Here is a 21983-nt window from a genome sequence, read left to right as displayed (position 1 = left end):
GTGTCCTCTCATTAAACTTGTATCCCGCATTACCCGTGGGCATGACAAACGCCAGCGGCAGCCTGTCTATAAACTTAATTTAAACTTTAGGTGTACACCGTGCTTTGTTTCGAAGTAGCAGCACTCATGAATATGGTAGTATATGTCACTGGCTCGCTTCTTATTGTTTCGCTGCTTTCTCAATTATATAATGCATGTTTTCTTCAGCGCTTTTTGGAGCTCTTCCTGGTTTTCTATGCTCTGCGTTGACAGTCAGTTCACGTGATTATGTGGGAGGCGTGATGATGTCACACGAAACTCCGCCCCCACGGCTTTAAAGCTCAACTCCATTAAAGTAAATGGAGAAAAATAGCTTCCAGTTATGACCATTACGCGTAGAATGTCGAAATGAAACCTTCCCAACTTTTGTAAGTAAGATGTAAGGAATGAGCCTGCCAAATTTCAGCCTTCTACCTACACGGGAACATGGAGAATTAGTGATGAGTCAGTGAGTGAGTGAGTGAGTCAGTCAGTGAGGGCTTTGCCTTTTATTAGTATAGATATATATATATATACATATATTATATATACATACACACATATATATATATCAGCACTTCCCGATTCATTTTACACTCGCACCCACTGTGACGGACGATCCCGATTTCGCACCCACTTGGTTTGATAAGAAGTATGAAAAAATATGAAGTTAATGCATACTGTGATCCTCCTTCCATTTTCTAATTTTTTCGTGACTAGCCATGATTAAATGAACGGTAAAAAAGTAAGAGCGAAGCGACGGTGACTTATTGAGGCAGACAGGCAAGAGCACAATAGCACGCGGGCTCGATGTAGTGCATGTCAAGTCGATCTAAAATGTGTGATCAGATTCGAAAAAATATATCTTTTCAAGTTCTATTTGGATATAAGTAGGTTCTATTTAGTCGACAGAAATATCTTTGGTAGGAATGTAAGTTGAATTTAGTCTTTAAATTTCTATGGTGAAGAAAAATGTATGCAATGATGACTAAATTTAACTTACATTCCTACCAAACATATTTCTGTTGACTAAATAAAAATTACTTATATTTAAAATTTAAATAGAACTTGAACAGATACGATAGTTCATAATACCCATGCAGCATTAAGTGCACGTAAGAGCGGGAGTCATCCATTTTAACAAGCAGTGTATTGCACTGATACGAAATAGCCTGCCCATTTAACTATTTAGGAATGGATAGATAAATTAAGATTTTGTACAAATAATGTTTTTCATTTTTCTTCCTCGATGGATTCTGGCACCCCCAGCAACAGCTGCTCGCACCCCAAAGGGTATATATATATATATATATATATATATATATATATATATATATATATATATATATATATATATATATATATATATTTATATATATATATGTGTGTGTATATGTATGTATATATATATATATATATAAATATATATGTATATATTGTGAACGGCACCCGGGCACAGACAGGCGGACATCTTGTTTTGAAACACCACACGTTTATTATACAAATTATTTACAGTACTTAGGTCACCAAGACCCCCAAATAATGGTCACAAAGACCCAGTCACGTGCACAAACCCCAAATAGTCCTCAAAATCCTGGCCACAATGCCTTTCTTCGGGCCGCCTCCACACTCCTCTTGCTTCGTCCTACTTCCACCCGACTCCAGCTCTGAATGAATGGAGACGGCCCCTTTTATAGACGACCCGGATGAGCACCTGGTGTTCCCGGCATTCCTTCTCTGACCACGCCCCAGCGTGGCGGAAGTGTCGGCTGTCCTCCCGGCTGCTCTCCGGGCATCCTCCAAAGTCTTCCCCCCAGCACTTCCTGGTGTGGCAGGAGCGCTGGGGAAACAAGTCCCCAAGGCATTGGGGCGCCTCCTGGCGGTGACCACGGGCTCCTACAGGGAAGGGCTTCCATGCCCTTGACCCGTGGCCCCCAAAGCAACCCGGAAGGCAAACCCCACGTGATCCAGGCAGGGCTCTGACCCTCTTCCGGTCCCTCCTGGCGTCCGGCTGGGTCATGGCCCCTGGCATCCCTGACAGTGCCCACAGCCAGCGAAGACCACTCGTGGGAAGAGCGACCCGTCCCGCGAGGGCAGCAGAGCCCCGAAACGGGCCCCACTCGAGGATAGCCGGGGTCCGGCCCCGCACTCCTAGCAGGGACAGGGACAATCCGAGCACCAGCCCTTGGTGCATCCCTGTGCCTCGCACAGGTTGTGCTCCCCCCTTTTACCTTACTCTTACCCTCTTGTGCTCTTACCCTTTTACCGACACCCCGGGGCCTCCTCGATCGGCACCCCCTCCGAGACCTCCGCGCCCCTTTGGTCCGAGCCACTCGTTCCCCCGTAGGCTCCTCCAGCTGTGAGCGCAGCTGCGCACCGGCAGAGAGAACATTCCGCTGACGGCCCGACATCAGAGGGCTGTTCCGCCACGAAGGGGTTCCTTCAGCCCGCCCGGGGTCCGTCCCTACAAAAGAGAACACAGGGGCAGAACCGCTGCCAAAGCACCCAGCTCGTGCCATGCACGGGCAGCGTTCCCCCCTCCAATCACCCCGGCACTTGCCTGATCGGCACCCTCTCCGCGGCTTCCGTGTCCCTCTCGATGATGGAGTCGTCGGCACCGCCTGCTCTCTCTCTGCCTGCCTCAGGGATTCCCTCTGCTCCCCCAGAGGGCAGCCAGCCATACGCGTGCACCCAGCAACGCGTCTCACCATATTGGAGGAAGCGGCACCCAGCCGCTTAATCCTCCCTTCACTCTTGGACGCCTTGACGGTGTGCGACTCCGTATTAACCAACACGAGCCCCTGTCCCGTCTGCGTCCCCTTCATATCGGAGGAATCGGCACCCAGCCCTTTATTCCTCCGTTCACTCTGGGACGCCATGACGGTTTGAGACTCCTTATGGAATAAAAGGCCTCTGTCCGTCTGCGTCCCTATAGTGCGGCGCAAGACCGCAGCCGACTCGGGGCGGAGGGCGCTAGGACCCGGGGCACTTAGCAGCCCGTGTCCATTCAGCGTCCTCTCGGACTCCCCTCGCCCAGCGATACAGCCCGCGGCGCCGCCTCCTGTCGGAGGGCTGCTTACTCGGAACTGATCGTTGTCATCACAGCCTTTTTCAGCAGACCCTCCCGTATGCTGTACGGAGTCGGCTGTACTCACCGTCTCCGCTGTAACTCTCCGGCTGGAGATTCCAGCGTCGCGCCGTCCCGTTGGTGATCGAAACAGTCTCAGCGCCGCGAACGCCTTCCTCTCCAGTTCCAGCACCTCAGCCCGGAGGTTACAAAGCACCTGCAACACACGCTGCCGGTGGGCTGAAGGGACACCCCAGCTCCGCCAAAGCAGCCGGCAAAGACGGGAAGTGAAGCGGCCCGGAGCCTACCTTTCTGTCAGCCTCCAGCGCCGCCACTTCCTGTGGGCCTTCTCCTCCGCCCAATCGGGTCTCCCCCCTGCCCGTGATGGACATTCCTTGGTCCCGCCTCTCTGCAGTCATCGGCGGGCCCGCAAGACACACCGTCCAATCGCGTGCCTATCAGGGGGAGGGACTTCTGGTCCGCGGCCATCTTGCCTCCCCTTCTGCGGTGGCGACGTGCCTGCCGGCAGCCCTGCTGTTGCCAGCGCCTTTCGAGCTGCAGCGTCTCCTCCTCCACAGCCCTCGCGGCTGCCGCCACGCTGCCGGAGCCCGCAGACCAGCATGCGCCTGCCACCGACGTGGATCCGGGAGGTCCCTGCCTGCAAAAGAGAAAACACGCCCGGTCCCCATGGGCCGGCTGCCGCTAGGCAGGGAACTCACCTTCCCGGACTCGTCAAACCGAGGACACTTCCTCGGCGTGGCCTTTCTTGACGCCATGCGGTCCCGGGCGCCTTCAGCAGCGGCCTGCTTGTAGGAGACCGCTGCACTCGTTGTAGGCACGCCACCTGCCCGCATCAGGGAAACATGGCCTTCCTGCGGACCCCTGGCGGTCCGTGGGGCTCCTTACCCAGCGGGGCTGTGTGCACAGCACCCGCGTACGTGGGTGGGGTCCCCTGCTGCACCGGGCCGCCCACAACAATATTTTTTTGATCAGGTCTCCGCCTTGAAACAGGCGGAGCATCCTGCCGACTACGCCAGATGTGAACGGCACCCGGGCACAGACAGGCGGACATCTTGTTTTGAAACACCACACGTTTATTATACAAATTATTTACAGTACTTAGGTCACCAAGACCCCCAAATAATGGTCACAAAGACCCAGTCACGTGCACAAACCCCAAATAGTCCTCAAAATCCTGGCCACAATGCCTTTCTTGGGCCGCCTCCACACTCCTCTTGCTTCGTCCTACTTCCACCCGACTCCAGCTCTGAATGAATGGAGACGGCCCCTTTTATAGACGACCCGGATGAGCACCTGGTGTTCCCGGCATTCCTTCTCTGACCACGCCCCAGCGTGCGGAAGTGTCGGCTGTCCTCCCGGCTGCTCTCCGGGCATCCTCCAAAGTCTTCCCCCCAGCACTTCCTGGTGTGGCGGGAGTGCTGGGGAAACAAGTCCCCAAGGCATTGGGGCCTCCTGGCGGTGACCACGGGCTCCTACAGGGAAGGGCTTCCATGCCCTTGACCCGTGGCCCCAAAGCAACCCGGAAGGCAAACCCCGTGATCCAGGCAGGGCTCTGACCCTCTTCCGGTCCCTCCTGGCGTCCCGGCCGGGTCATGGCCCCTGGCATCCCTGACAATATATATATGTATACATGTATATACAGTATATATATATATATATATATGTGGATGGATGTGTGTGTGTGTGTTTATATATGTATATATGTGTACCTGTATGTATATATATGTATACAGTGATCCCTCGCTATATTACGCTTCGACTTTCGCGGCTTCACTCCATCGCGGATTTTAAATGTAAGCATTTCTAAATATATATCACAGATTTTTCGCTGGTTCGCAGATTTCTGCGGACAATGGGTCTTTTAATTCATGGTACATGCTTCCTCAGTTTGTTTGCCCAGTTGATTTCATACAAGGGACGGACGCTATTGGCGGATGGTTTAGATGCTACCCAATCAGAGCATGTATTACGTATTAACTAAAACTCCTCAAAGATATACGATATGCATCCCGCGCGGTGCTTGATTGTTTGCTTTTCTCTGTCTCTCTTACTCTCTCTCACATTCTCTGCGCCTGACAGAGGGGGTGTGAGCGGAGGGGCTGTTTGCACAGAGGCTGTTTGCCTAGACTCCTAGAAGATACTGTCGCTCCTCTAAAAAATGCCGCTTTGTCGCGGTGCTTCGGCATACTTAAAAGCCCAAAAGCACGTATTGATTTTTTGATTGTTTGCTTTTCTCTCGTGCTCTCTCTCTCTCTTTGACATTCTCTGCTTCTGACACGCATTCCTATAAAGAGAAGATATATTTGCATTCTTTTAATTGTGAGAAAGAACTGTCATCTCTGTCTTGTCATGGAGCACAGTTTAAACTTTTGACTAAAGGGTGTTATTTCATGTCTAGAGCGCTCTAATAATGTTAACAGTGTGGGAGAGTTTATAAGGGCTTAAAATATATAAAAATAACCATACAAACATATGATTTCTACTTCGCGGATTTTCATCTATCGCGGGGGTTCTGGAGCAACCCGCGATCGAGGAGGGATTACTGTATATGTATATATGTATATATATATGTGTATATGTGTGTGTGTATATATATATATATATGACAGCAACACTCATAACAGTGACAAAACAATTACATTGACAATCATGTTATGTTATTTTCAAAATGTTTCCTTTTCTTTTTCATTACTTCTTTCTTAGGAAGAAATATTAATTTTCCCATTGTGTCTGAAATTTTCTGCATTCACTTGCTATTGTGCGTTTCTTTGATTCTGCCATTTTTGGTCACCCATAGCAAAATTGTTCTTTGGTTGCACTTGTTTGTGAAGAAGCTGCCTTGATCCAGACATTAGCTCCACCTTGTGTTAAACCAAAGAAGTACAATACAGTTAAGAACAAGTTTCATGTATGAGCCATATTTTATTATATTTTTAGAATTTACATGAGAATTTTGGACACCCCTGATCTAAAGGAACCGGTACTCCCTCCACAGACAGATAAACTAATGATGGCTGTACCCATGAGGTCATTAAAGGCCTAGATCTTGGTTTTATCCAGGCCACTCACAAGCCCAGACACTCCTCCTCACTCAGTCTCTCGTGAGCTCAATCAGAGCCTTCATTGACTCATCAAAGATCACAATATCAGTGAATTTTTCTTCACCAACAGATGCCCCACAGCTTCTGGATCTCACAACCCTGCCCATCATTCAGTCCATGCAAGCACTGAACAAGGTAGGAGCCAGAACACACCCCTGACAAGCCCAAGAATCAATTGGGAAAAACACAGAGGTTCTGCCTCCATTCTGCACAGGACTTACAGTACCAGTGTACAGGACACCCAGCAACTTTGGGGGAATCCTGCAAAGTCTAATAATGTCCCACTGGGTAGTTTATTTAACTTTATGATAGTTAACAAAGGCAGCAAAGAACCCTCAGTGCCAGGATGTAGTCGATAGCAGACTTCTTAGGTATAAAAATAAGCAATGACCCTAGCAAGGACCTTACCTGTCACTGAGAGCAGTGTTATCCTCCTGTAGTTGCCGTAATCCAGGCTATCGCCCTTCCCTTTCCAGATAGGGACGACAAGTCCCATTTTTCAGTTAGTTGGGGTGACGCCTGTCTCCCAAATGGAAGCAAAGACTGCTTGCAATGCCATGAGGATAGCCTTACCACCTAATCTGGAGAAATTCACCCCAGATACCACAGATCCCACATTAGGATCAGCAGCCTTTGCTACCCTCAGCTAGTTCACCATGAATGTAATCTAAGTGAGACTGGGTGGTTCATAGTTATTTGGAGGATCAGCTCAAGAACCGTGGACCCAGAGATGTCTAAAGTCCTAGCCTAAGGATCAGCTTTAAACAGCTGCGCAAAGTAGCCAGCCCAGCGGGTCACAACCGCAGCATCATCCTTAAGGCTCACTTCATCATCCGCCCTGGCTCCGACTCTCCGAGGAACAGATTTGGATAAGCATAATGCTTCTATTGCTCTGTAAGCAGGATGTGGGTCACTAGACCATAGATGGTGTGTCATTTGCTGATAGATTCCTCTAACAAATGCCCCTTATCTGCCCTCAGACCTCTTATCCTTCTCAGTTCCAGGTACAGACAGGAGTTGCCATCAATCTGTATGCTGTGACTCCTCTTATATATATCCTCTAATATTCTGGGTGCCCTGCAAGGTGAAATACCACATTCTGGGAAGACTGGTAATACCAACACAACCCTCAACATCCTTCAGGGTCTTGTCACAGAAGCTATCCCACATCACATTAGGATCAGCAGTCTCACCCAAGTCTGCAAGTTCCTCACATAAACTGTGTGCAAATTCATTAGAAACAGCCTGATCTTGGAGTCTGGCCAAGACCTGCCTCATTCTCCTAGTAGGTGGTAGCCTACTAGACCTAAATTAGATGTTCAAAGTAGCAACAAAAGTCTGTGGTCAGAATTCACAAACTGGGCACTTCTATAGACCCTGCAGTTCTGTTGGAGCCTCCAGCATCTGCTCATGAGGATGTGATCTCCTTGATCTCTTTCACCGCACCACCAGTATTGGAGTACAAAGTCCAACGATGCAGCTCAAGGTGCTGAGACTAGGATCCAGCATTTAGCAGCCTTTGACCTTTTGCAAAGTCAAGAAACACTTTCGCCAGGGTTTCCAGACTGATGGAGACCAATACAATCCTCCTAGCCAGCCCTGTCAGTGCCATTGAAGTCACCCATGACCAGAGCAACAGCTCCTCCCTGAGTATGACAGCCATCAGAGTTTTCTGGGCAGTCCCAGATCTGTGTACCTCAGAGAGTGCTGTCACTGAAATGCAGAGTTTACAAAACTGTTCTGACAGCAGAGGAAGATGGTCGTCATGCCGGAGAGGCAAGGTGTTCCATGCACCTAGCAGGATGGGCTGCCTGAAATTAGCAGAAAGCAGGTGATTCCTCACAAAGTAAAACAGACATATCAAATAAGAATTTTTAAAGAAGTCTATATGCAATAAGGTGAGTGATAGGTTTATCTTGGAAAAATGGCATGGACCGATTAGAATATATGCTGTACAAAATGTTCACAGAGACTGAGAGTTATTGAGATAGATGGAAAATGAGGTATATCAAATGAAGGGTATGTCAGTTGTATAAATGAATGTGTATTTCTGTATATATAGATAAGGAAGTAAGTTAAAGAGGGAAACCGGTTCTTCAGATCTTATGGGTGCTAGAGAACAAATCGTGAAATAGCTAGATATAAAGACAAATGGGAGAGGTGATGTTAAATGAGCAAAAACATGTATAGAAATAAAATGTACCACATAAAGTCAGTTTTGCTATTTTTATTAAAAACCCTCTGTAATCAGCAGTAATATAAATTATGCTGAATTCTATTATTGGCACTTTCATTTTAATTAATTGTTTCAATTATTATTATTATTAATAATAATACCACCATCCTCCTCGCAGATATGCTGGTGTGTTTCCCAGAGGTCAACCAGACCTCTCAGGCTTTGAACACAGCTTGTTTTTCAGCTGAGGACTCATCTAAGAATGCGGGCCATACCAAGGAGAGCAAAGTTCTGAATCTCTTTCACTCTGACTCTACATAGGGGTTTGTCCAGCTACTCTTGGAATCTGGTCTTTATGGTTCCCAGTGTGCCTACAACTACTGGATTTACTCTTGTCCTCATGCTCCACATGTGTCTGACTTCAATTTCAAGGCTTTTATACTTGATGATCTTCTCAACCACCTTGCTCAGGTGTCATGATTGTCACTTTGAATAAGAGACACACAATGTGCTCTTCTTGTCATGGAACATGATGTCTGATCATTTGGTGGTGATGGTACAGTCTGTTGTAATGGTCTTGTTTGACATGACATCACAGCTTCTGGTGTCAACAACCATGTCTGGTGTATGCTTGTAGCACTTATCTGCTTTCAGAACACCTAGCTGTTGGCATAGTGCTCTGTGCATGTACATACTAACCTTGTTGGGACATTCATGATATTCCTTTAGGGCCGGTACATAGCATCCACACACTATGTGGCCGATGGTTAGATAGTATTCTTTATTGTCATTACGAAATTTTTTGTTGGTAGGACTCAGCTTCAAGGCAGAATACTTAAAATACACAAAACACTGTAAATAATAAAATAAATATGATAAGTATAAAAGACAGCAACAATAAAATATCATCAAGTCCAGACTTTCCTGAGGTAGTATGCCTGCAGAGACCAGTGATCTGTGTGCGTGGGTCTGCAGGCTAGGAATACGTGTGTGTGTGTTTGAATACGAGGGAAAGTATGTGTGCATGTCTACAGAGGGGCAGGTTAGGGGTAGATGTAGATGTATGTGTGTGTATCAGGAGGGGCAGATGGACTTCACAGCTCTGGGGAAAAAGTTGTCTTTCAGTCTGCTGGTATGTGTTTTTATGTTTCTATACCGCTTTCCTGAAGGCAGTGGTACAAACAGTCCATTTCTTGGATGGGTGAGATCCACAGCTATACATTTGACCCTCTTCTGCACTCTTCCAGTATACAGTTGTACTAGAAAGTTTGTGAACCCTTTAGAATTTTCTATATTTCTGCATAAATGTGACCTAAAACATCATCAGCTTTTCACTCAACTCCTAAAAGTAGATAAAGAGAAACCAGTCAAACAAATGAGACAAAAACATTATACTTGATCATTTATTTATTGAGGAAAATAGGTGATCAAATATTACATACTAGCAAAATACCCACGGTTCGCAGCGGAGAAGTAGTGTGTTAAAAAAGTAATGAAAAAGAAAAGGAAACAAGAAAAGGTGGGTTTGTGCGCATAGGCGGCGTTGTTGCTGGTGATGTCTGGTAAGGACCTGCCTTACAACAGGCCTACAAGCCCTCAGTCCAGCCTCTCTCAGCCTATTGCGGACAGTCTGAGCACTGATGGAGGATTTGTGTGTTCCTGGTGTGACTCGGGCAGTTGTTGTGGCCATCCTGTACCTGTTACGCAGGTGTGATATTCGGATGTACCGATCCTGTGCAGGTGTTGTTACACGTGGTCTTCCACTGCGAGGATGATCAGCTGTCCTTCCTGTCTCCCTGTAGCACTGTCTTAGGCGTCTCACAGTGCGGACATGGCAATTTGTTGCCCTAGCCACATCAGCAGTCCTCATGCCTCCCTGCAGCATGCCTAATGCACGTTCACGCAAATGAGCAGGGACCCTGGGCATCTTTCTTTGGGTGTTTTTCACAGTCAGTAGACAAGTCTCTTTAGTGTCCCTGCTTTTAGAACTGTGACCTTAAATGCCTACTTTCTGTAAGCTGTTAAGGTCTTAACGACCATTCCACAGGTGCATGTTAATTAATTGATTATGGTTAATTGAACATGCATGGAAAACATGGTTAGAACCCTTTACAATGAAGATCTGTAAAGTTATTTGGATTTTTAAAACATTATTGTTGAAATACACAGTCCTGAAAAAGGGACGTTTCTTTTTTTGCTGAGTATATACACACACACATACATCCACATATATACATATATATACATATCTACACACATACATATAAACACATACATATACACACACATACATATATATACATACATACACATATATAAACATATACATATATATATACAAATACATTGTGAACTGGGACCTGGACACAGGCAGACGGACAACATAGTTCCACCACACACTATTTATTTACAAATATTATATACAATAATTACGTGCACTCACACCCCAGTGCCTCTTGCACCGATTCCCCAAAGTCCAGGCCTCTCAATCACTCTGCCTCTCTCTCTTTGACCGCCTCCCGTCCTCTCTCCAGCTCTGTCCTCTTCCACCCGACAGCCACTGTTGACTGGAGGGAGGCGGCCCCTTAAATGGGAACCCGGATGGGCTCCAGCTGCTTCCCGGCAATCAGTCCTGACCACACCCCAGTGTGGCGGAAGTGCCGGCTGCGCACCCGGAAGCCGTCCGGGTGTCCAGGGTTCCTCAGGCACCAGGGCGCAGCCTGGCGGTGGCCACGGGCCCCTACAGGGTTGGGCTTCCAAGCCCCCTACCCGTGGCCCCCAATACAACCAGGGCAATCGCCCCCTTGCGGTCTGGAGGAGGCACAAGCCCTCCTCTGGTCCTCCTGGGAGTCCCGGCCGGGCTCCAGCCCCGACCGGGTCCCACACGGGATACTCCGGCATCGGGGCACCGCATGGCGATGGCCACGGGTCCCTAAACTGTTTGGGGTGCGAGCAGCTGTTGCTGGGAGTGCCAGAATCACATTAAAAAAAACATTATTTGTACAAAATTTTAATTTATCTATCCATTCCTAAATAATTAAATGGGCAGGCTATTTCGTATCAGTGCAATACGCTGCTTGTTAAAACGGATGACTTCCGGTCTTACATGCACTTAGTGCTGCGTGGGTATTATGAACTATCGTATCTGTTCAAGTTCTATTTAAATTTTATATATAAGTAATAAGTTTTATATATAAGTAATTTTTATTTAGTTGACAGAAATATCTTTGGTAGGAATGTAAGTTAAATTTAGTCATCATTGCATAAATATTTCTTTACATATTTCTTCACCATAGAAATGTAAAGACTAAATTCAACTTACATTCCTACCAAAGATATTTCTGCCGACTAAATAGAACCTACTTATATCCAAATAGAACTTGAAAAGATATATTTTTTCGAATCTGATCGCGCATTTTAGATTGACTTGACGCGCTACATCGAGCCCACGTGCTATTGTGCTGTTGCCTGCCTGCTTAAATAAGTCACTGTCGTTTCACTCTTACTTTTTTACCGTTCATTTAATCATGGCTAGTCACGAAAAAATTACAAAATGGAAGGAGGATTACACTGAGTATGGCTTTACCAAAACAATTATTGATGATAAATAAAGTAACCACCTTTTGTAGGGTCTGTCCCTGAGACTTATTAATTGTCATCGCGAAGCAGAGCCTTATTGGAAATTGGAGGCATTTGAATTGAAATGGGAGATCAGAGGGTATAACAGGGATGCAAGGAATACAAACTCTCTCCCCTGAGCAACTGCCAATAAAAATATTTGCCTCAATTAGGTTCTTTTGCAGACACATGTCCTGAAGTCTCGTGCAGTTACAAAGTCTTGGTGGCTGTAAGGTTTTCAGTAACATTATTGGTGTCCGAACCCTCAAAATTAGATTATGCTCAGTAGTGCCTGGAGGATTCAGTGTGGAGAAACTCTAAAGACAGCGTGTGTATTAACTTGTGGATTTTTCTGTGAGTATTTGGTGGCAGCATCACGAAGTTGCTTCCACAAGACCACGTTAGCTGCAGAGCTCAGCTCGGAGCGAAATGAAGTGAATGAAATAAGGTGAATGGGAGGGGAGATGATGACGTGACTCCCCCACCCGCCTTAACTGTCAATCTCTCCACAAACACAGTCTCTCAGATCTCAACTCTCCTTTATATAAATCAGTAAAGGACAGAGGACTAAACACTAAGCAAAATGGACGGCAAGACCACGTCGGGTGCGGCGCTCAGCTCGGAGCGAAATGAAGTGAATGAAATGAGGTGAATGGGAGGGGAGATGATGATGTGACTTCCCCACCCATCTTAACTGTCAATCCCTCCACAAACACAGTCTCTCGGATTGTGATGTCTATGGCTTTATTTAATGTTAGCTCAGACCCAGCACTTAAAAGTTTCTCTCGCACTTTTGCTGAGTTTGTGCCAAACACTATTCTATCCCTGACGATCTCAACTCTCCTTTATATAAATCAGTAAAGGAGAGAAGACTAAACACTAAGGAAAAAGAGCGGTAAGACTGCGTCAGGTGCGGAGCTCAGCTCGGAGCGAAATGAAGTGAATGAAATGAGGTGAATGGGAGGGGAGATGATGACGTGACTCCCCCACCCGCCTTAACTGTCAATCCCCCACAAACACAGTCTCTCGGAATTTGCATAAGCACAGTCCTTCACCAGCAATTTTAACTTAGTTACAAAGTGATCAAAACTCTCGTTTATACCCTGCATCCTCTCATTAAACTTGTATCCCACGAATATGGCATTTGTCGTGGGCATGACAAATGCCAGCGGCAGCCTGTCTATGAACTTAATTTAAACTTTAGGATTACACCGTGCTTTGTTTCCGAAGTAGCTGCAGTCATGAATTTGCTTGTATGCGTCACTCGCTTCATATTCTTTTGCTACCTTCTCAATTGTGTAATGCGTTTTTTGAAAAGGTTTGATTCATCGAAGTGATGTACTGCGTTCACAGTCAGTTCACGTGAGCTGCTCTCTTGTGTGATCTTGCGATGTCCACAGCTTTATTTAACAATAGTTAAGACCCGGCACTTAAAAGTTTTTCACTACAGTAATTTTAACTCCGTTACAAAGTGATCCAAAGTCTCGTTTATACCTCATGTCTTCTCATTAAATGTATCTCGCGAATATCGTATTCATCTTAGGCATGACAAATGGCAGCGGGACCGTGTCTATAAACTTAATTTAAACTTACGTTTTACACCGTGCTTTGTTTCACAGTACAGTACAGTAGCTGCTCTTATGAATATGCTCGAATGCGTCACTCGCTTGATATTCTTTTGCTGCCTTCTCAATTATGTAATGGGTTTTTTCTTCAGCGCTCTTTGGAGCTCTTCCTTGTTCTCTACGTACTGCGTTCATAGTCAGTTTATGTGATTACGTGGGAGGCGTGATGATGCGAGACGCAACTCCGCCTCCCACAGCCATCGAGCTGCAGTCTATTACAGTATATGGATGAAAATAGGTTCCAGTTATGCCCATTACGCATAGAATTTCAAAATGAAACCTGCCCAACTTTTTTAAGTAAACTGTAAGGAATGAGCCTGCCAAATTTCAGCCTTCTACCTACACGGGAAGTTGGAGAATTAGTGATGAGTGAGTCAGTGAGTGAGTGAGTGAGTGAGTCAGTCAGTCAGTCAGTCAGTCAGTCAGTCAGTCAGTCAGTGAGGGCTTTGCCTTTTATTTGTATAGATTTGTGAGTGGCAAAAATATGTGAACCTATAGGATTAGCAGTTAGTTTGAAAGTGAAATTAGAGTGAGGTGTTTTCAATCAATGGGATGACAATCAGGTGTGAGTGGGCACCCTGTGATATTTAAAGAACAGGGATCTATCAAAGTCTGCTCTTCACAACACATATTTGTGGAAGTGTATCATGGCACAAACAAAGGAGATTTCTGAGGACCTCAGAAAAAGAGTTGTTGATGCTCATCAGGCTGGAAAAGGTTACAAAACTATATCTAAAGAGTTTGGACTCCACCAATCCACAGTCAGACATACTGTGTACAAATGGAGGAAATTCAAGGCCATTGTTTACCTCCCCAGGAGTGGTCGACCAACAAAGATCACTCCAAGAGCAAGGCGTGTAATAGTTGGCGAGGTCACAAAGGACCCCAGGGTAAGCAACTGAAGGCCCCTCTCACATTGGCTAATGTTCATGTTCAAGAGTCCACCATCAGGAGAACACTGAACAACAATGGTGTGCATGGCAGGGTTGCAAAGAGAAAGCCACTGCTCTCCAAAAAAAAACATTGCTGCTCGTCTGCAGTTTGCTAAAGATCACGTGGAAAAACCAGAAGGCTATTGGAAGAATGTTTTGTGGACGGATGAGACCAAAATAGAACTTTTTGGTTTAAATAAAAAGCGTTATGTTTGGAGAAAGGAAAACACTGCATTCCAGCATAGGAGCCTTATCCCATCTGTGAAACCTGGTGGTGGTAGTATCATGGTTTGGGCCTGTTTTGCTGCATCTGGGCCAGGACGGCTTTCCTTCATTGATGGAACAATGAATTCTAAATTATATCAGAGAATTCTAAAGGAAAAATGTCCGGAAATCTGTCCATGAACTGAATCTCAAGAGAAGGTGGGTCATGCAGCAAGACAACGACCCTAAGCACACAAGTCGTTCTACCAAAGAATGGTTAAAGAAGAATAAATTTAATGTTTTTGAATGGCCAAGAGTTAAAAAGTTAAAAACCTTAATCCAATTGAAATGTTGTGGAAGGACCTGAAGCGAGCAGTTAATGTGAGGAAACCCACCAACATTCCAGAGTTGAATCTGTTCTGTACTAAGGAATGGGCTAAAATTCCTCCAAGCCGGTGTGCAGGAATGATCAAAAGTTACTGGAAACATTTAGTTGCAGTTATTGCTGCAAACGGGGGTCACACCAGATACTGAAAGCAAAGGTTCACATACTTTTGCCACTCACAGAGATGTAATATTCAATCATTTTCCTTAATAAATAAATGACCAAGTATAATATTTTTGTCTCATTTGATTAATTAGTTTCTCTTTATATACTTTTAGGACTTGAGTGAAAATCTGATGATGTTTTAGGTCATATTTATTCAGAAATATAGAAAATTCACAAAGGGTTCACAAAGTTTAGAAGCACAACTGTATACAGAGTCCAGGACTAGGAGAGGACTTCCCACGATCCCCTGTGCTATTCTCACCACCCGTGCCAAGTCCTTCCTCTCCTGTGCTGTGCAGCTGCCGTACCACACTGTCATACTGTGACAGACAATGCTTTCTATAGCGGACCTGTAGAAGTTTGTGGGCAGCCGAGAGGACAATCCAGCACATCTCATATTCCTGAGCAAACACCCGACCCTGGCGGTGCCTGCGGAACCCAACGGGGCAGCACCAAATTCCAACCTCCTTGAAGACCTGCGGGAGTCCGAGGCACCACTGCAACCTAGGGAGGCTGCCATCTAGCGTCCAGGGAGAGATATTGGATTTCCCATGCTTGACCCCCTGAAGCATATGCTGCAGGGGCGTCCCAGCCCGGCCACCCGTCACACTATATAATGTGTATATACTATGATTAGTTTCTATTTTAGGAAATTTTACAGTTAATTGTCTTAATATCTGCATGCTTGCTATACTATGAATATAGTGTAATTGTTTTTTTCTTGGAGTTTAATTTTAAAATGATTTGTTTGAAGTAAATGATATAATCCACATGCTACAACTCTTTATTAATACTTCATTTGACAGATGGAGCTTCTTTTATTATTTTTCGAGATTCCACTGATATGTCTAGTCCAGTTCTGAAAGTCACACACCAAACAGGAAGAGACGATTCAGGATTTCGGTTCAATGAAAACCAGACAGTATTTGGGCAAGAAAATGAACCAGGTAACGTTTAAAACAATTGATATTCTCTTAGTACGTTGGGTCTGTAGCATTCCAAATCCTCATTCTGGCATGTTCCCATTTCTGTTGTTTTTCTGAGTTTTCAGATGAGCCTTGGATTACTAATAACACATTTTCATTAATGTACCATCTTAAGAAAGAAAAAGAACATGAAAAATCATAAACCTACAGAAGCCTTTGAAGTGTTGTAAAGGTTAATGTTAGTTGATGTGTAAGCACTGCCCAAGTGCAGCAGAAGAAACATGTGCTTCTGAACCTGTAATAATTAAGAAAGAAACATCTGGCAGACAAACACTAATGCCTCTTGAATCCACTAGTTTGTAGTTTAACCTGGAGAAGCTGTGAAATATATCCCAAGAATCAATTCTGGTATTAAATAATTTCTCACATTTCCTACATTTCATCTTATTATTGTTAGTGTAGTGTAATTTTCAGTTTTTGGAAATTAATATATGTATATACCATAGTCTTTATTCATTTCAAGAATTTAAAGAAACTTTCATTCTTCCTACCTTTTGTAATCTTCTTTCTAAGTGGTGGTACAGCACTGGTCTTTCTAGTTCTTCTTCTGTTTTGTGGCATTTCAGTAAGAGAATGTTGCATTAATGTGTCCAAATTTAAATAGCTCTGTGGTATAGTGGGTACACAGTGAAGCAGCTGGTCAGTTTTTAACAAATAAATAAATAAATTACCGGCTTGATATCTATGGGTTGGTTGGTGGGGTAATTGAGACTGAGCATACCTGCACATGAAGGATGTTCTGTCTTAATTGCTTCATTGGCTTTGTGCAGTTCACAACTGAGATGCTGCGTCCGTGGTGAAAGATAAAAGTAAGCTGGCACAGCAGAAAAGAAAAAACAGATCGAAAAAGTAAGAAAAGAAAAAAGAACTGAGAGAACAGTGCAGAGGACCATAAGAACAGCATCATTGTTCCGACGCCACTCAAGGCAGCTAAGATGGGGGTCGGAAGGTGTGAATCTCAGCTGCCTATGTCTCCACCAGCTGAGCAAGTAATGGGTGAGCTGGTGGGATGAAGAGGAAATTGTGGTGGGCTCGTCTGAAAGAACATGAAGGACCAGATGACTGTTGGTTTATTCTTGTTTTTAATTCTGATTTTTACTCTCATAGATTGTCACCTGTTTTTTAACGATTATTTATTTATTGAAGAGAGCACTGCACTTTTTGGACACTATTTGTTTTTTGATGGATTTAATTAAAGCACTATGTTCACTTCTGCCCCTCCCCTTGCTTTGAGTGAGTGTCCTCTTTTGCTAGGCACATCCCTTGGGTACATTATCGGCGGTGGCAGTTTCAAGAGTGTTCCAGGATGCAACTGGTAGAATGGAGCCAACCTGCACCAACATTCTATAAACTGTTTCAATTACCTCCTTGCCTGAAATTATAATACATATATCAGTGTCAACTTCACAAATGTATGGTAGCACCTCCACATTAAGTGTCTTTGGCAGATTGTGGTCATTTATATTATACATCCACATGTCCATCTTCCAACTTGCTTTTTGAGTTTGTGGCAGTGAGTGTTAGAACATCTCCCACAGCTTTAGAAATAATTCAGGAACCTTCTATGGACAAGGCATCAATTCACCACAGAACACACTCATTCACATTTCCAAGTTTACTCCCTTGGAGCTGATTTAGAATAACCAGGTAACCCTAATACTCACATATTTGAGATGTGGGAGGAAAATCCACCCAGACAGAGCGGTGAATGTGTAAACTCTGCACGGGCATTGTTCAATGCATGCTTCAAACCTAACATTCTAGAAAAGTGATTTTGCCTTTGGCAAATTTTATTACCATATGTTGCACTTCAGGAGAGCTGATTGGCTCAAAAAGTTTAACTTGACCAGTCTTTCCCTGGACAGAATGTGATCTGGCTTAGTCCAGACTGACTACACGCTTCTGAAGGGAAATACTGACTCAGTAAGAGTTAAAACCTAGTATTAAGTAGGAAAACAAAGACTCTCCTAAATCTGATTTCAACCTAAAGCGTGTCCTTCTGTATATGTAACCATCTTTTATCTTTTTAAAGCTGGTACTTCAGACTCAAGATGTCTCCGTCTGGTATCTGAATGAAAGTCCTACATTTTTGTTAAAGTGCAGAAAACAAGTTTCCATCCATGGGAGCCAAAGGATAAGGTGTACAGTTAGGTCCATACATATTTGGACAGTGACAACATTTTCATAATTTTGGCTCTGTACCCTACCACAATAGATTGAAACAAAGCAATCAAGATGTAACTGAATTATAGACATTCAGCTCTAATTCAAGGAGTTTAACAAAAATATTTTATGAGCTGTTTAGAAAAGACAGACTTTTTATACATGGTCCTCCTATTTTCAGGGTTCAATAGTATTTGGGCAAACTAACAAAAATAAATATAACAATCATTTTCAATACTTGGTTGAAAATCCTTTAGAGTCAATGATTGCCAGGAGTCTGGAACCTATGGCCATCCACCAGTGCTGGGTTTCCACCCTAGTTATACTTTTCCAGGCCTTTACTTTAGCTGTGTTCAGTTGCTGCTTGTTCGTTGGACTTTCTGCCATCAGTTTTGTCTTTGGCAAGTGAAATACATGTCCAAATGGGCTGAGGTCAGTTAACTGACTTGGCAGTGAAGAATATTCAACTTCTTTGCCTAGAAAAGCACTTGGTTTGCTTTCACAGTATATTTTGGCTCATTGTCCATTTGTACTATTAGTACAGCCTATATACTGCAGAATTCATCCTGCTACTTCTGTCAGCAGTCATATCAATTCCATTTGCAGCCATGCAAGATCATGCATTCATTGAAAAATGAGTAGTTTCTTCTCTTCTCCATACTTTACTCTTTCCAACATTCTGGTATATATTGATCTTAATTTCCTTTGTCCAATAAAATAGTTCCAGAACTGGACAGGCTTTTAAATAATGTTTTCTGGCAAAGTCTGATCTGTCCCTCTTATGCTTGAGGTTTACCAGTGGTTTGCATCTTGTGGTAAGTCTTCTCTTGGTTGTAGACTTTGGCAGTGGTTTGGCTAAATGTTGCTAAGGGGTTATTCTTCTTCACGAAGGACAAGAATTCTGTAATCGTCCAGCACAGTTGTCTTCTTTGATTTTCCAGACCTTCTGGTGTTGCCAATTTCACCAGTGTGTTTCTTCTTTTTAAGAACATACCTGTCATACCTAAACGTCCCATAAGATTTTTTTGGTAAACCTCTTAAATTAAAGCTGAAAGTCTACACTTCAATCACATAATGATTGCATTATTTCAAATCCATTGTGGTGGTGTACAGAGCCAAAATTATGAAAAGTGTGTCACTGTTCACATACTCATGCACCTAACTGTATATTCAGACCTAACACAAACTTTAAACTACAACTACTAACAAATTCATACAAAAAATAAGCAGATATTTAAGGTATAAATAAAATGTTTTACATATTTGGAGATGAGCAAATGACTCATATAATAGTTTCAAAATTACATAAGAAAGTGCACCAGACAAATCTTAGTAAATTATCCATCCACCCAACCCGCTATATTCTAACTACAGGGTCACGGGGTCTGCTGGAGCTAATCCCAGCCAACACAGGGCGCAAGGCAGGAAACAAACCCCGGGCAGGGTGCCAGCCCACCGCAGGGCACACACAGCCACAATTCAGGATCGCCAATGCACCTAACCTGCATGTCTTTGGACTGTGGGAGGAAACCAGAGTACCCAGAGGAAACCCACGCAGACACGGGGAGAACATGCAAACTCCATGTTGGGAGGACCTGGGAAGCAAACTTGGGTTACCTAACTGCAAGGCAGTAGCTCTATCCACTGCACCACCATGCCGCCTCAGTAAATTATTTCTCACTTATAAGTCAATGTTTGTCTTATTCTGGAAAACATTTTTGCTATCTGAAGATATATTTTCATGCAAATGATAAAAGGTAAATCCTCTGGTGTTTGTAGGGGTGTGATTCTGTTGAACATTTATACTGCCATCTGAAAGGGAACAAGTTGTTTCATACTACCTAGGAAGACAGCACTTTTTTGTTTAATCTTGCATCTTTACCTTTCTTACATTGAGCCAGTATGCTCTCAATTTTCACTCTTTGAAGGTTATGTAGGAGTCTTTCTTGAGGCATCATGTAAAGCAGTTTCTATAATTCTAATAAAAGTACAGTAATCACTCACAAAAGATGATGCATATCAGAAATTGCAGGTAAAAGCAATATTAAATAAAGTGAAATCTCTTAGATACTTACTGGAAAAAACTGCATTCTGTGAACCCTTAGTTGCGCCAGTCCTGTAGCAAACTTCTTGAATATGTAACCAGCACGGTAGCACTGGCAGACCTTACTTTGGTAATCCAGTTCAGTTTTGTCCTTCCATGGCACCCCCAGTCTGAAGTAGGAAATGTAGATAATGCCCATATGTAACCGCAGAGACACAACAAAGTAAATTCTTTGTTAATATTCTATGCTCTTCTTTCAGTCTGTTATTATTTATTGGAAACCACTGTTTTCAAGCACTAATTCTACATTTCCAGTAGCAGTATGAGCTTCATCCTGATACCTCTGTTTTCTTTATTTTATATGTTAATGTATTAAAAGCTAGGTTCCATCTCAATTTTTTTTCATTGCCAATCTCTGAAAATTATTGAGGCTTTTGTAAAGTCTTGTCACCAAATGAAAGAAGCTTACAGTGTTTTATAGATGACAAGTTTGTACTCAAAGCATTATCTCTGTCTGTGCTATTTTTAACACTTACTTTATATTTTTTTATTTATTTAATTGTCTGCTATGTTTGTTTTTTGTGAAATTGATTAGCAAGTATACTTTGATGAAGAAGTTCATGGCCTTATTGATGGACTTTGTGACACAAAAGGAAGCAAAAATAAAAAGGCACTTGTTTAAACAGGACATTCATCTTTCTATGTTTTTAACAAAGAGATATTGTTACTGTATGTTTCTTTTTGTATTGAAGTTATTTACCATTCATTTTATTTCTTTCCTTATAGCTTTAATTCTAAGAGTTCTTTGTCCATTGTATTGTAATCTTTATAATTATATTATTAGTTCCAGAAAATCCCAAATCTTGTCTGTCTCTATGCAATGACATTCCTGCTTTCTAAAGCTCTGTCCAAACCAACACTGTCTGATTTTGTTTTGACCATATTTCATGTTTTCTAGTCTATTCATATTTTCTTATTCATTACTTATTTTAATTTTCTTAGTCTATTGCTGTTATTAAATACTATATATTGCTAAGTGTAGACCATGTTTTATTTAGTGCATTATATTGTTTTTCAATAAGTGTATTTTTGGTATTTTTGTTTTAATACTCTTTATAGTCAAAATTTAGTCCATCGTTATTTGCTTCAACTTTTTAGTAGGTAGTCTACAGTAAAAGTTGATCATTTATTTGTTCAAAGTAAAAAGTAGCATATATAAATGTATCTATTTTCTGTATAGTTCAGGTGCTTGTGAGCATCAGAAGCAAGGGACAGACTCTACTCTGTAGGTCCAGGGCCACCCAGGATTCACCCTTGGAGTATGCTGTATACCAATGGACTACAGCTAATGGGCAAAAAGTAACAGGTAGCACATCTGTGGATTTGCATCATAGTGTCCTGTTTATTCATTGTGTCTAGTAGCAGCTAATCAAACTCTCTTTTACTTAGCATCAGACTCAGTGAACATTATGCCATCG

Source organism: Polypterus senegalus, chromosome 3, assembly GCF_016835505.1.
Source record: "Polypterus senegalus isolate Bchr_013 chromosome 3, ASM1683550v1, whole genome shotgun sequence".
Classification (NCBI taxonomy): Eukaryota; Metazoa; Chordata; class Cladistia; order Polypteriformes; family Polypteridae; genus Polypterus; species Polypterus senegalus.
Note: the sequence above shows the minus strand (reverse complement) of the source record.